Source organism: Panthera tigris, chromosome D2 (genome assembly GCF_018350195.1).
Source record: "Panthera tigris isolate Pti1 chromosome D2, P.tigris_Pti1_mat1.1, whole genome shotgun sequence".
In the NCBI taxonomy this organism is placed as follows: Eukaryota; Metazoa; Chordata; class Mammalia; order Carnivora; family Felidae; genus Panthera; species Panthera tigris.
In genome coordinates, this window is record NC_056670.1 from 50,463,556 (window position 1) to 50,477,270 (window position 13,715).

Genomic DNA, 13,715 nt, shown 5'->3' on the forward strand with positions numbered 1-13,715 from the left:
AAAGAAAGAAAGAAAGAAAGAAAGAAAGAAAGAAAGAAAGAAAGAAAGAAAGAAAAAGAGAGAGAAAGAAAGAAAGAAAGAAAGAAAGAAAGAAAGAGAAAAAGAAAAGAAATGAATGGGGTGCCTAGGTGGCTCAGTCCAGTTGGTTAAGTCTGACTTCAGGTCAGGTCATGATCTCATAGTTAGTGAGTTCAGGCCCGCACCTGGCTCTGTGCTGACAGCTCAGAGCCTGCAGCCTGCTTCAGATTCTGTGTCTCCCTCCTTCTCTGCCCCTCCTCCACCCGCACTCTGTCTCTCTCTCTCTCTCTCTCTCTCTTTCTCTCTCTCTCAAAAATAAATAAACATTAAAAAAAGAAATGATTTATATCCATGTAATTGAATTGTATATAATACTTTTTTAAATATTCAAATGGGAATCACACAAAGCATACTGTTCCATCGCTTGCTTTTTAAACTCAATATATGTGGACATTTTTCCATGTCAGTATACTCGGATCTAATTCATTCTTCTTAAGAACTGAATATTGTTTGAGCAGACTATAATTTAATGAGCCCTCTCATTCGTTGCCATTAGGTAACTTCCAGTCGTTTGTTATTACAAGCCATGTTGAGGTTAAATTATTTGTACCTATATCTTTGTGTACCTGTGGCAGCATATCTTTAGAAGTGGAATCTTTGGCTTAAAAAGGATGCACATTGCAAATTTAGATAGATGAAGTCATATTGCTCTCAACAATAATAATTGAAAGCAAAATGTTGGCTTTTCCACGTCCTTGCCAGCATGCAGTATTTGCCAGTAGGTGAAAATTGTATTTTTTTACTTTTCATTTCTTTAATTATGAATGAAATTAAGAACACCCCCACTCACAAATCCTAAGTGTGCATTTATAACGCCCTGGTTGTACGCACACAAATACATACCCAGAAACACGTTTCCTTCGTGAACTACCTATTTGTATCTTTTCCTCATTTTCTCTTGGATCGCTCATTACTCTTCTTGTAAGAATATACACATGTATTTATGAAATTACTCTATCTTTATCATCTACATTCACAATTTTTCCTACTTCAGCCTTTGAACTGTTTGTACTTTTTTGCAGTATTGTTACAACACTGAAGTTTTCACATCCTTAAAAACATAACCCAATTTATTAACCTTGTGCTTTATAACTTCTGGGTTTCATATCAGACCCCAAGAGGTTCCCCACTCCAAATTATTTTTTAAATTATGGGTATTTTCTTCCAGCACTATTATTACTCAATTCTTTAAAAAAATTTTTTTTTAATGTTTATTTATTTTTGAGAGAGAGAGAGCAAGAGTGAGAGAGAGAGAGTGAAAGCAGGAAGGAGCAGAGAGAGAGGAAGACACAGAATCTGAAGCAGGCTCCAGGCTCTGAGCTGTCAGCACAGAGCCCGATTCCGGGGTCAAACCCATGGACCGTGAGATTATGACCTGAGCTAAAGTTGGATGCCATCCAGGCGCCCCATTACTCAATTCTTTAAGTGTGTTTTAATCATTTGCAATTTACACTGGTGTAGGACATAAAGTAAGGAACCAACTGTATACTGTTCTTAAATTTGCAGTTGTTCAAATGTAATTTATTATAAAATCTAATTTTGGCTTATTAATTCCAAATACTATCCTACATGTCAAATTCAAAACATATGCAGGTTATTTCTAGACTCAGTAATCTGTTTCATTGATTTGCTACTTGTACCTTGATTATAAGCTGATTTAATTACTCCAACTTTATTGTGCCTTTCAATATCTGGTAGGGCTAGTCTTTCTTCATAACTCTTCTTTCGTAGGTTTTATTTTCAAGCTGGAAAAGTTGCAAGCAGACTGGCTCTTCAAGGGCGGTGGGTTGGGTTTGCTTTGCGGGGTGAGCGCTCTTCTCTTCCATGAAAAGCCACCTGAGTAGGTCCTAAGGTTATGCAGTACCCACCCATAGCCCTAAACATGCACCTAAACACCTAAAATGCAAACGCAGATGTACTCTGTTCCATCGCAAGCCAAAGGCTCTGTTTAGAAATGTCAAGTGGGCAGATTTTTAAAAAACAGATGTAGCTTTCTACAGTTTATATAGCCAACAGAGAAATGTTTCTTCTCTGAGTGTGGAATTTTAATGTCCTATTCGTACACACGAGTGCATGTGGTACATGAATGCATGTGGCCAAGTAATGTGTCTCTCTCGGCTGCAGAGATGGGATGGAAGAGCCAGCATCCAAGAGAGGTCTGTCTGGAGTCCTGATGCTCTCCTCACCCTACAGCGCCACCAAGAATGTCAAAAAAAGAACAGGCTGGGACTGGTGCAGCCCATCCCGGGCCTCGGCTCTTTATCTCATAATTGGCGTCATGGACAATGAAACACCCTGAATTAGGAAAATGTATCATTGTTAAGCTTCACAGTTCTGATTCATTCCAGAGCTTTCTGAGAAAACTGTAGAGGCTGCTTTTAGGCAACACGCTTGAGCAACGGAAACTTGAGCAATGCAAAAAGGCCCATGGCGACCACCGACCACTGAACTGAACGCAAACGGTCTCGTTAAGTGGCCACCTGGAAACAACCATAGGCCCTAAGAGACCAGTTACAACCAGGCACAGTTCCTAAGATTACCAAAAAGGGAAAATTCTATCCCCGTCCTCCCTCCCTCCATCCTATAACTGTGGCCCCTCACCACTCCCTCATGGCAGACAGTCTCTCCTTTGCTGTCCTGCCTGTGGCTCCCTGGTGGTGTACTCATTCAGTCAACTTCTGTCTCTTTTGTTCTGCCTTGGGTGAATTCTTTCACTGCCAGTACCTCCAGCTTCCACCCAATCGGGTCACCCCACCTTTGGGGGCCCCATCTGATTAAGAAAGATAGCACAAAAACCTTATTCCTGTGGCCTCTTCCCTTCAATGAATGAATATTGCCAGTCATCCTTGAAAGGCGTGGGGAAACATGGATGCTTGGGGACCTTTAGTGTTTGGGGGCCTAGACTCCAGTTAAGAGAGATGTGCTAGAGGGCACTGCCCTGGGGGTGGCTAAGCAGCAGGCTGGGGGCTACACTGGAGGGGGAGTTGGGGAAAGAGGTACACCTTGTAGTTGACCTCATGAAGGGGCTTTGAAGGCCGCCGTAACTAACATTCTTTTTGTATCCTCTTTGCTGTTATTTTCTTCTGAAACCTTCATAAAACCTTCAAGCCTTAAAGCCTTACAAGCCTTCATAAAGCTTTGGACCATCTAATAGGCGATTATGGGGGATTAAGGGACCTGACTGTGCCCACCTGGGGGAAAATAGTCAAGAGGCATCCAGCTAGAGGGGATGAGATCTATGGAAGCAGTGGGTTCAGATGAGTTGGCAGAAAATACACTGACAGAGGACAGAGAGCAGCAACTAGATGGTTGAAGTGGCAAAAACTGTGTCCAGTTTCTGCCCTATAAGCATCTTGCAGGGAATCCCAGAAATACCTACATAGGGAACTGTGGAATACACTGGAATTTCTACAGACAAATTTGGTTACTAAGGGAGACCTATCACCTCACATCTATTAAAGAAGGGCCATTTCTACAATGAATGTTTAACTTTTTGTAAACTCTGGTTTTCATGCTTAAGGTGGAGGCATCCTTTTACCCATTAAACTAAATTTTTCACATAGGCCAGCTTGTGTCTAGGCCTCACCCAACTGACACAGTTTTCAAATAGTCCAGTACATCCTATCAAGGCAGGAAGATTCTTTATCCTAAACAAACAAAAATTGAAATCCAGCTTATCAAGGTAGTTACCCCAATCCTACTCTTAGCAGATTGAGGACTCCTGGTAGCAACCTTGGCTGGTGAGCAGGGAGAGGCCCCAGTGATGGACAGCTCTGGCATTTCCTCGTGGATACATATGGCCTGTGGAGAAGGACTTGGCTCTTCCAGATGTTGCTAAGTAAAAATAATCACAGAATTGAGGTTCCTATGAGCTCACATTATCCTCTCCCTCTAATTCCCACAACCTAGTTCAGTAGGTCTAACCTCCGAGCCATCCATGCTGCCCTTAGACCGGTTCTTGAGTCCTTGTTTTAATACAAGCTTCCTTTGATAGTCCTTCGAAATCAATTTAAACCGGATATAAATTTGGATTTTTTTTAATGTTTATTTATTTGAGATGGGGGGGGGGGGGAGGGACAGAGAGAGAGACACACACACACAGAATCCAAAGTTGGCTCCAGGCTCCAAGCTGTCAGCACAAAGCCCGACACAAGGCTTGAACTCAAGAACCATGAGATTATGACCTGAGCCAAAGTCAGGCACTCAACCAACTGAGTTACCCAGGTATCCCGTGAAAAACCATCTTTTGACTCAGGTGTCTCTAGTCCCATGAGTTCACTGATCCATTTAATACACATTTAGTGAGCATGTGTCTAGTGTATTCACAACTCTATACCACAGCTAATAGAGATAATGATACTATTAGCTCTCGTTTTAATAAAATTTTTATTTTTTAAATAATTTCCAAATGCATTACTCATCTAATCCTAAGTAGAAGAAATGCCTGTGCCTTAAAAGAAATGTGGACACCTGGGGAAACTATATATTCCATGTCAATGTAAAAATACAGTAAATTTTATAATTTCCGTTATGTTTTATAAAATAAGAAAATCAACATGAGGTCAGCTTAACCTCAGATTCTTAGAGGGGCCTAACTCAGAGTAGTTCTTTTGTTTTTTTTTTTTTTTAATCTTGGGATAAACCTGACTGAATTTTTTAAAAGTTTTTTTTTTTCATAGAATCACAGTATGGAAATTTTGGAAGATGAAAAATAAAACACCCCTGTTCTAACTGATATTATTAGCACACATAAGAAAAAAAAATAATGAAATGGAATATATACTGGAGTGTTTCCTTCCATTAATTTTTTAAGATATGCCATATATATATATAAAACAATACATATAGTTTTAACTATATATATATAACCATACAAAGCTATATCTATAGTTTTTTTAAATATTTTTAATGTTTATTTAATTTTTTAGTGTTTATTTATTTTAGAGACAGAGAGACAGAGCACAAGTGGGGGAGGGGCAGAGAGAGCTGAAGACAGAATCTGAAGCAGGCTGCAGGCTCTGAGCTGTCAGCACAGAGCCCGACGTGGGGCTCGAACCCACAAACCATGACATCATGATCTGAGCTGAAGTCAGACACTCAACCGACTGAGCCACCCAGGTGCCCCTGTTTATTTATTTTTGAGAGAGAGAAAGAGTGACAGCAGGGGAGGAGCAGAGAGAGAGGGAGACACAGAGAGAAGCCGGTTCCAGGCTCTGAGCTGTCAGCTGTCAGCACAGAGCCTGACACAGGGCTCGAACTCACAAATTGGGAGATCATGACCTGAGCCGAAGTTAGATGCTTAACCAACTGAGTCACCCAGGCACCTTTATAGTTTTAACTAACGTTAGGGCATAAATATTTATATGCTGCTACAGAGTGTTTATAACCATCATTTTAATATTTTTATCCTGTTACAGTGGGTGGATATATGACAATGTATCATATAACCACTGCTCTGTTACTAGACATACAAAGTTTTCTAACTTTTCAACTATTCTGAGCAAAGTAGTCTTCCCATATTATTGTTTCTTTAAGGTAGTTCTCTATAGGAAACTTATTTAATTTTTTTAATATGAAATTTATTGTCAAATTGGTTTCCATACAACACCCAGTGCTCATCCCAACAGGTGCCCTCCTCAGTGTCCATCACCCACTTTCCCCTCCCTTCTACCCCCCATCAACCCTCAGTTTATTCTTAGTTCTTAAGAGTCTCTTATGGTTTGGCTCATCACCCTCTCTATTGTTGAGAGTGCTGCTATAAACATTGGGGTACAAGTGCCCCTATGCATCAGCACTCCTGTATCCCTTGGGTAAATTCCTAGCAGTGCTATTGCTGGGTCATAGGGTAGATCTATTTTTAATTTTTTGAGTAACCTCCACACTGTTTTCCAGAGCGGCTGTATCAGTTTGCATTCCCAACAGCGCAAGAGGGTTTCGGTTTCTCCACATCCTCTCCAGCATCTATAGTCTCCTGATTTGTTCGTTTTAGCCACCCTGACTGGCATGAGGTGGTATCTGAGTGTGGTTTTGATTTGTATTTCCCTGATGAGGAGCGACGTTGAGCATCTTTACATGTGCCTATTGGCCATCTGGATGTCTTCTTTAGAGACGTGTCTATTCATGTCTTCTGCCCATTTCTTCACTGGATTATTTGTTTTTTGGGTGTAGGAAACTTATTTTAAATAATCTATCTTCTCTTAAGTTTGGGCTTTCTTGCTGAAACTATAGTATATTCTTGCCAATTAAGATGATTAAAATCTTAAAGACTTTTGTTGCAACTATTACTTAAATCTACATTCTTTCTTGAGTGACTGACACTTCTCTACATTTTTTTCTGACTGCTTTGTTCCTCTCAAGGTAAACAACATATTTTTCTGTCAATTTTTGTTATACAAATGCGGAACCATGAACACCACTGAGACACTCGAAAATAAAAGTTGTACTTTCTTTAAGAATTAAACATTTAAAAAAATGGATCAGTGGTGATACCAGTGTTTTCTCTGGGCTTGAATGAAAGAACAAAACATATTGGACCTGTGGAATCACTTCAGCCCTGTGAAGACAGATTTAGGAACACATTTTCTTAAGTAATAAAGTGGATTTGCTTCAGCTTCTATTTGTTTCGTCTGCCCCCACCTCCCAGCCTCAAGCCTATTTGCATGAAAACAAGAAATGTTTCTGATTTCCCATGTGCCTTACACCATTCTGCTATTCTTTTAATTAATCAGTCCTCTTGAAGTTACCTTGTCCATTCCTCCCACATTGTTCTAATTCTATCCACAGATCCCGTAGTTGAGCTCTTCACAGTGCTTGCTAGCATCCCATTGGTGGTAGATTTTACAAGAGAAAGCAAATCGAGGCTTCTGTCACATTTATGTAATCTCTTCACCCAGCATGTGGCTTGAACTCACAGCCCCAAGACCAAGAGTCCAATGCTCCATGGACAGAGCCAACCAGGCGCTCCTACCTACTTCCGTTACAGGTAAAGTTTCATTTTATGCTTCCTGTGGGTTCTCTGCAGTAACTCCTAGATGCTTTCTTCTTGCAGGGAATTTTGGTGCAGATCATTTGAAAAGTGGTAACATGTGCAATTATGGCAGAAACAAAAGCTGCAGGACCAAATCCCTCTAGCCAAAAAGAAGAAAAGGTCCACAGGATGTATACATTTTAAAATGCCTCAGTATACATTGAGGAGGGCACTTGTTGGGATGAGCACTGCATGTTGTATGTAAGCGATGAACCACGGGAATCTACCCCCAAACCAAGAGCACACTCGACACGCTGTATGTTAGCCAACTTGACAATAAATTATATTTTGAAAAAAATTAATAAAAAAATGCCTCAGTATAAATTTCAGCATGTCAAATATAACCAGGAGTACTTCATAAGACTGGTTAGCTATTTAAGCTCTATATACAAAGAATGTTGGAAAAATTACAAACAAATATGTTAAGGTCTTTTGTGTTCGATGTTGTTACAAAAGAAATACATGTTCACACACAAAAAATTCAAAATTCACAGAAAAGCACAAAGAAAAAAAATAAAATCCACCAGTAATAATTTAATCCTTTTTGTCAAGAGAACCACACTGTTCAAATGATAGGTATTTAAATAAAACTGGAATCATGCTCCACATCATGATCTCCAATCATGCTTTTTTCAATTAACAGTATCCTGGGAATAATTTTCTGTGTTATTGTGTTCTAAAACATGACTTTGGTCTTATTCTATATATGAATATACCACAGGTTAGCTAATTCCTGTTTTTTAGCAGTTGTGGGGTTTTTTTTCTATTATAAGTAACTGTAATTAATTGTGACTTTACATAATTTTTTGCACATTTGTTATTATTTCCTCAGGAGACATTTTTGGAAAAACTCCTATTTTGACAAACCAGAATATAAAAATAATTTTAGGGCCACCCAGGTGGCTCAGTTGGTTGGGCGTCCAACTTCGGCTCAGGTCACGATCTCCCGGTTCATGAGTTCAAGCCCTGCGTTCGGCTCTGTGCTGACAGTTCGGAGCCTGGAGACTGCTTTGGATTCTGTGTCTCCCTCTCTCTCTGCCCTGCTCCTGCTCATACTCTGTCTCAAAATTAAATAAAACATTAAAAAATGTTTTTAAATAATTTTAGAGATTTTTAAATCTCTAATGTAAATGTTAGGAAATATTGCTGAGTTGCCCATAGAGGACTTTTCCTTCTTTTATTAAAAAAAAAATTTTTTTTTAACATTTATTTATTTTTGAGACAGAGAGAGACAGAGCACGAACGGGGGGAGAGTCAGAGAGAGAGGGAGACACAGAATCGGAAGCAGGCTCCAGGCTCTGAGCTGTCAGCACAGAGCCCGATGTAGGGCTTGAACTCGTGAACCACCAGATCATGACCTGAGCCGAAGTCGGACACTTAACTGACTGAGCCACCCAGGCGCCCCGGACTTTTCCTTCTTTTAATCTGTGAAAATGCACTACATATATTCCTTCCTACATTTAAATTTTTTAAAATTCAAGTGTGATATTGTTTGCCAATTTCTAAAATGATCTAAGTGTGCCTATGTATCCATCCGTCAGTCCCTTTACACATTTAATCTTCTTATTTCTGTAAAAGTTTTTACTAGAAAGATGGCATTTCGTCCCAACATGCTAACACGTGGAAGATGGCCACAGTTCATGTCAATCTTAATCCTTAACCCCTTCACTCAAAGCTCTCCCAGAAAGGCACTCTTAGATTACAATGGAAAATTACTACTTCTGATTGAAAAAAATAATCATAAAGACTTTTAGACTCTATGGTGGTCACCTAATAGTTTAGCTGCCCAGCATCCCGTCCTCTCTTGGTCTATTTAATATTTTTGGTGGGGGGCAGGGCTAACAACACCTCCCTCATTTCATCTGATGATAGTGCAGCTGCCAGTCAGCATCCTGTTCCTGTCACAGTGATTCATTTGTCCCTTCAGCAATTATTAAGCACCTACTTTGTGCCATGTACTATTCTAGGCTCTTAAAATTCAGCAGTGAGCAAAAGTAAAAATGTTCCTGCTTTCTTAGAGCTTAGATCTGTTCCAGGGAGAAGCTTAGCATGTCTGACTCCATATTGTTTCTATCTCCCTGGGTGCTGTGACCTACAGTTTAGAAACTTCTGATGGGCCCTCCACATAGGCATGTTAATCACTGAAGGAATTTTGCTTACAGCTAAGATTTGTGAAAACTGCTTCCCTCCCCCCACACCCCGAAACCTACCTCTCTTGGGGAAATAAGGAAGTACATGCAGAAATGACTATGCTATGTCTAAGATTTACAGGAACAACATGACCAGATGTCTGTACACAAAGATCAATTGACCAAGGACAAAGAAGTTACGTGACTTTCCTCAGATGTCTACAGATATTAATCACCCATTGACTCAACCCTCTCCCGCTTCCCCCTTTTGGTGACATAAAAGAAGGTTAAATTTCATTGTTAGAGGACATGGTTGTTTGGGACAGTAGTCTGCCATTTCCTTGGTATGCTGGCTTTCCACATAAAGTTGCTTTCCTTGCCCCAACATCTTGCCTCTTGACTTACTGGTCTGTCATATGGCGAGCAGAGGAGCTTGGACTGGTTAGAGACCGTAGTTGGAAGAGTTGGCCAAGGTAGACCAAATGGAGTTACTTTCCAGCATTTTATATGCAGACAGTGAGAAAAATGTTCTTTCCAACTGAGAGCTATAAAGGTACTATTTACTTACTGACTTACTCACTTATTTTAAGCTCTACACCCAACATGGGGCTTGAACTCACAACCCCAGGATCAAGAGTCACATGTTTGACTGACTGAGCCAGCCAGGTACCCCTAAAGATACTATTTTAGAGCTCGCAGCAGCTATGTCCTCTCTGCCATGTGAGGGCACCAGAAGAATGAAGCCAAGAAGTACCGTAGAAGCAGAGAACAAACTGCTGGAGAGCCAGGGTCCTTGAGCTGTTTTGCATCCCCAGACCCAAGCCTGTGTTTCTCGGTTACAAGACACAGTTTGGTGCCCCCTGCCTTTTTGTCCTTAACCTATTTATCTAACACAGACTCTGGTCACACATCTCAGAACGTGGGATCTGGGAGTGCTAAGAAGCCGGCAGCAGGAGAGGAGATGCTAAGCTTATGTTTACATTTTTCTTCTTTCTTTGCTCTGGCAGTACTTTACTTCAGTATTTTACCTCCCCACACATTTGATTCATCCAACAAACATTTATTCAGCAATTGCTGTGCATCAGATAGTCTTCAAGGTGCTAAGGACACAGCACATAAAACACATAAAAATCCCTATCCTTAGAGAGCTCAATTTCTAGCTAAACAAATCGAACTAACAGAGTGGTGATACAAAAAAACAAGCAGGAAATGAGACTAGGATGTTGAGAAAGGGGAGATAAGGGATTGTTAGGTTATGAAGAAGAGCCTGGGAAGGCCTTATTTTTAAGGAGTAGAGGGTTAAGCAGAGACTGAAGCTGAAGTGGGAATAAACCTTGGGAAAGTTGAGGGACTGTGATTAGGAAATAGAGGGGAACAGTCCAGGAATACTGTGACACTGCACAGGTAAGTCAGCTCTTAGTGTCCAGTCCCTGGAAAGATTTAATTTTAAATAAGAAGGAAAGTGAGGGAAAAGGAAAAAGGTGTTAAAGGCTATCACAGACTTAGTTTACCCTGTTCTTTTAATAAAGAGATAAAATGTTATAAGAGTGGAACGTCAAAAATTATCTTTTTAGCATACTTAATAAGGGATTCCCATCTAAGTCTCCATTGGTTTCCAATCCACCTTCCCCACCAGTGTCCTTACCTGACGAGTCACTGAGGGATCAGAGAGAGTCCAAATTCCATTGGATTGAAATCTAAAGTGAGGTGTCCTCCACTGAGATGCCAGGAGACACTAATGCCATAAAATCAGGAAACATCCACAACTTCAGGGACAGATAGACACTGTTAGCATATATATATACATATACATATACATATACATATACATACACATACACATACACATATACATACAATATACATATAACATACACCTAGTATACATATATATATACATACATCTACTACACACACACACACACACACACACACACACACACACACACTCATTATCACTAAGACGCAGGCTAAACTGAAATGAAGCTCCTTCTCTGCCAAGGAGACATGATTCCACTATTACTAAAACCCTAACCTCCTCTCTTCAAAAGAAGTAAGCCATGACTGTGGCCAGGAATGCTGCCCTTCAAAATCAAAGGCCCTCCCCTTCTCATAGATATCTCTACATCTCCTGTTGGGAAACAAACAGGAGATCAAATGAAAGTGCTCAGAAAGCTGTTAGGAGATCACCTGGATTTAAAACCCCAGAGAATCTTACAATCAGCCTGTCCGGTGATGTGTCAGTATCTTAGGGGCCTATGGACCCCATGGAGGCAAGCCTGGGAGGCTGGTTAATCAGAGAATCATAAATGCCTTGAAATGTAACCCATTTCCTTTCTTCCTATCCAGAGCCCCCTGGATTCATACGTACCCAGTATACTCTTATTGTAGCCTCTCATGTTTGGCCTTCATTTCCTCACTTGAAAATTATAAAGGTTATTTCAGATTTTCATTACGGTCCTCTCCGGGTAAATTCATCCAGCCTTTGGTGTTATCGAACCAAATGATCACCCCTGCAAGGAAAAACCACACCACTAAGACTCACTAAGACACGTGCTCAGTGTTGATCCCAAGGGGACAAGATGAGTTGTATCAAATCCTGCCCCTAAGGGGCTCCCTCTAGTCTATAAATAGTGCTTTCAAGAACGTTTTCTACTTAATTTGAAAGTTTTATATAGTTAGAAGAAAACAGTCCAGTCTCCTTAAAACAAAACAAAACAAAACAAAACAAAACCTTTAGTTAGAAGAAAGAGGAACCGTGGAACCATTTTTTTCACAGTGTTGGGAAATTCTGTAGAAGGTTATAAAACCTGTGCCAAGGATTAAGATGCCACTCCCTTCTGTTATGCACTTTGTGGACAAAATGCCAGGAAATTGAGGGACAAGCTACAAATAGCCCAAACCACAGAGGCTTGGAAAGTGGCCAACAACTGTTCCCCATACTGTGACTAACTGGGACTGGCTCTGAGTGAAAGTCCAAGAGCCATGCATGACAGCGGGGCCCTGTGGTAGACGGAGAATTGATGAGCCCTGAGTGCACATCGCCCCCACACATTTGTCTGTTATTCCTCTTATATCCACTGATGGCAGTTACTGTTTCTAAGTAGAGGGTAGATTTCAAGAGCCTAATTCTGTTCTTTTTAAAAATAAATAACAGTTTTAAAGAAGTTTTTATTTATTTATGCATCTTGAGAAAGACAGAGACAGTGAGACCGAGAATCCCAAGTAGGCTCCACACTGTCAGCACAAAGCCCAACACAGGGCTTGAACTCACGAGACCATGAGATCATCAACTAAGCCGAAAACAAGAGTTGGACGCTTAACTAACTGAGCCACCCAGGGGCCCCAGAAATAAGAAACATTTTATATAAGAAGCATATATAAGGCAGCAGATTACATCCTTGCCCCTCTCAAATATTTAGCTTTCATACAAGCCTAACTGGCAGACCTAGGTTACCCAACAGACACAAATCCCCTGAGAAAGGAACTATCTTCACTCTAATGAGCTTAGCCTTTCATCTCTGTCCTGCATCTGAATGCCCCAGGGGATGGCATAAGATGCAGACTCCTAAGTCCACAGAGACCTAGTAACTCTAGGGCTCTAGAAGGCAGGGCCCAGGAATCTACACCACAGCCATTATGCCAGGCCATCCTACACACGTAGAACTGAGAATGACCTCTTTAACCGGCAGCAGAATCACGGCATAGGAAGCATCAGAAGTGAAGGCCAAGACCCCCGGGTTCCAGCCCACTGTGTGGTCTTAGGGAAACAACTTTTTTTTTTCTTTTTCTTTTTTTTCTTTTGAAAGAAAGAGAGAGAGAGAGCAGGGAAGGGGCAGTGAGAGAGGGAGAGAATCCCAAGCAGGCTCCATGCCATCAGCACAGAGCCCAGTGTGGGACTCAAACCCACGGAACTGTGAGATCATTACCTGAGCTGAAATCAAGAGTCGAACGCTTACCTGACTGAGCCACCCAGGTGCCCCTTAGGGAAATAACTTTTTCAAAGGAGCCTCTGCATCAGTTTTCTTTTCTTTTTTGTTTTTAATTTTTTTTTAATGTTTATTTATTTTTGAGAGAGAGACAGACAGAGCACAAGTGGGGGAGGGGCAGAGAGAGGAAGACACAGAATCCAAAGCAGGCTCCAGGCTCTGAGCTGTCCACATGAAGCCCGATGTGGGGCTTGAACTCACAAGCTGTGAGTTCATGACCTGAGCCACAGTCGGACGCTCAACCAACTGAGCCACCCAGGCGCCCCTGGTTCAGTTTTCGAAAGAATGGATTTAAACATCGTTATGACCACTTACACTTTTGTTGTATTTGACATTGGAAGCCAAAATCTTAATGGGACAAGGACTATCACCGGGAAATATTGTATTTGCAGCACAGTTGCAGGCATGTAGAGAAGGAGGAGGAGAGGGAAGCTGCTTGTCCCTGAATCCTATCACATGGGCAGCCGCTCTGCACAAGCAGGCAGGAGCTGA

At 41.0% G+C, this 13,715-nt stretch overlaps 1 protein-coding gene across 21 annotated transcripts in view; it reads right to left on the reverse strand.

Moving 5' to 3' along the window:
* The window catches only part of HTR7 (5-hydroxytryptamine receptor 7), a 154,391-nt gene that overhangs the window by 26,621 nt on the left and 114,055 nt on the right, over positions 1-13,715 (reverse strand). For 16 of the 21 annotated variants that reach the window (XM_042960412.1, XM_042960430.1, XM_042960431.1 and 13 more), the window contains 3 exons: positions 11,606-11,747; positions 10,880-11,000; positions 3,769-3,912 (listed from right to left, as the gene is read on the reverse strand). The gene's annotated coding sequence lies outside the window, so the exon portion shown is untranslated. Of the gene's footprint in view, positions 1-3,768; positions 3,913-10,879; positions 11,001-11,605; positions 11,769-13,715 lie in introns of all 21 variants that reach the window. The other 5 variants (XM_042960414.1, XM_042960409.1, XM_042960415.1 and 2 more) reach the window with 3 other exon arrangements.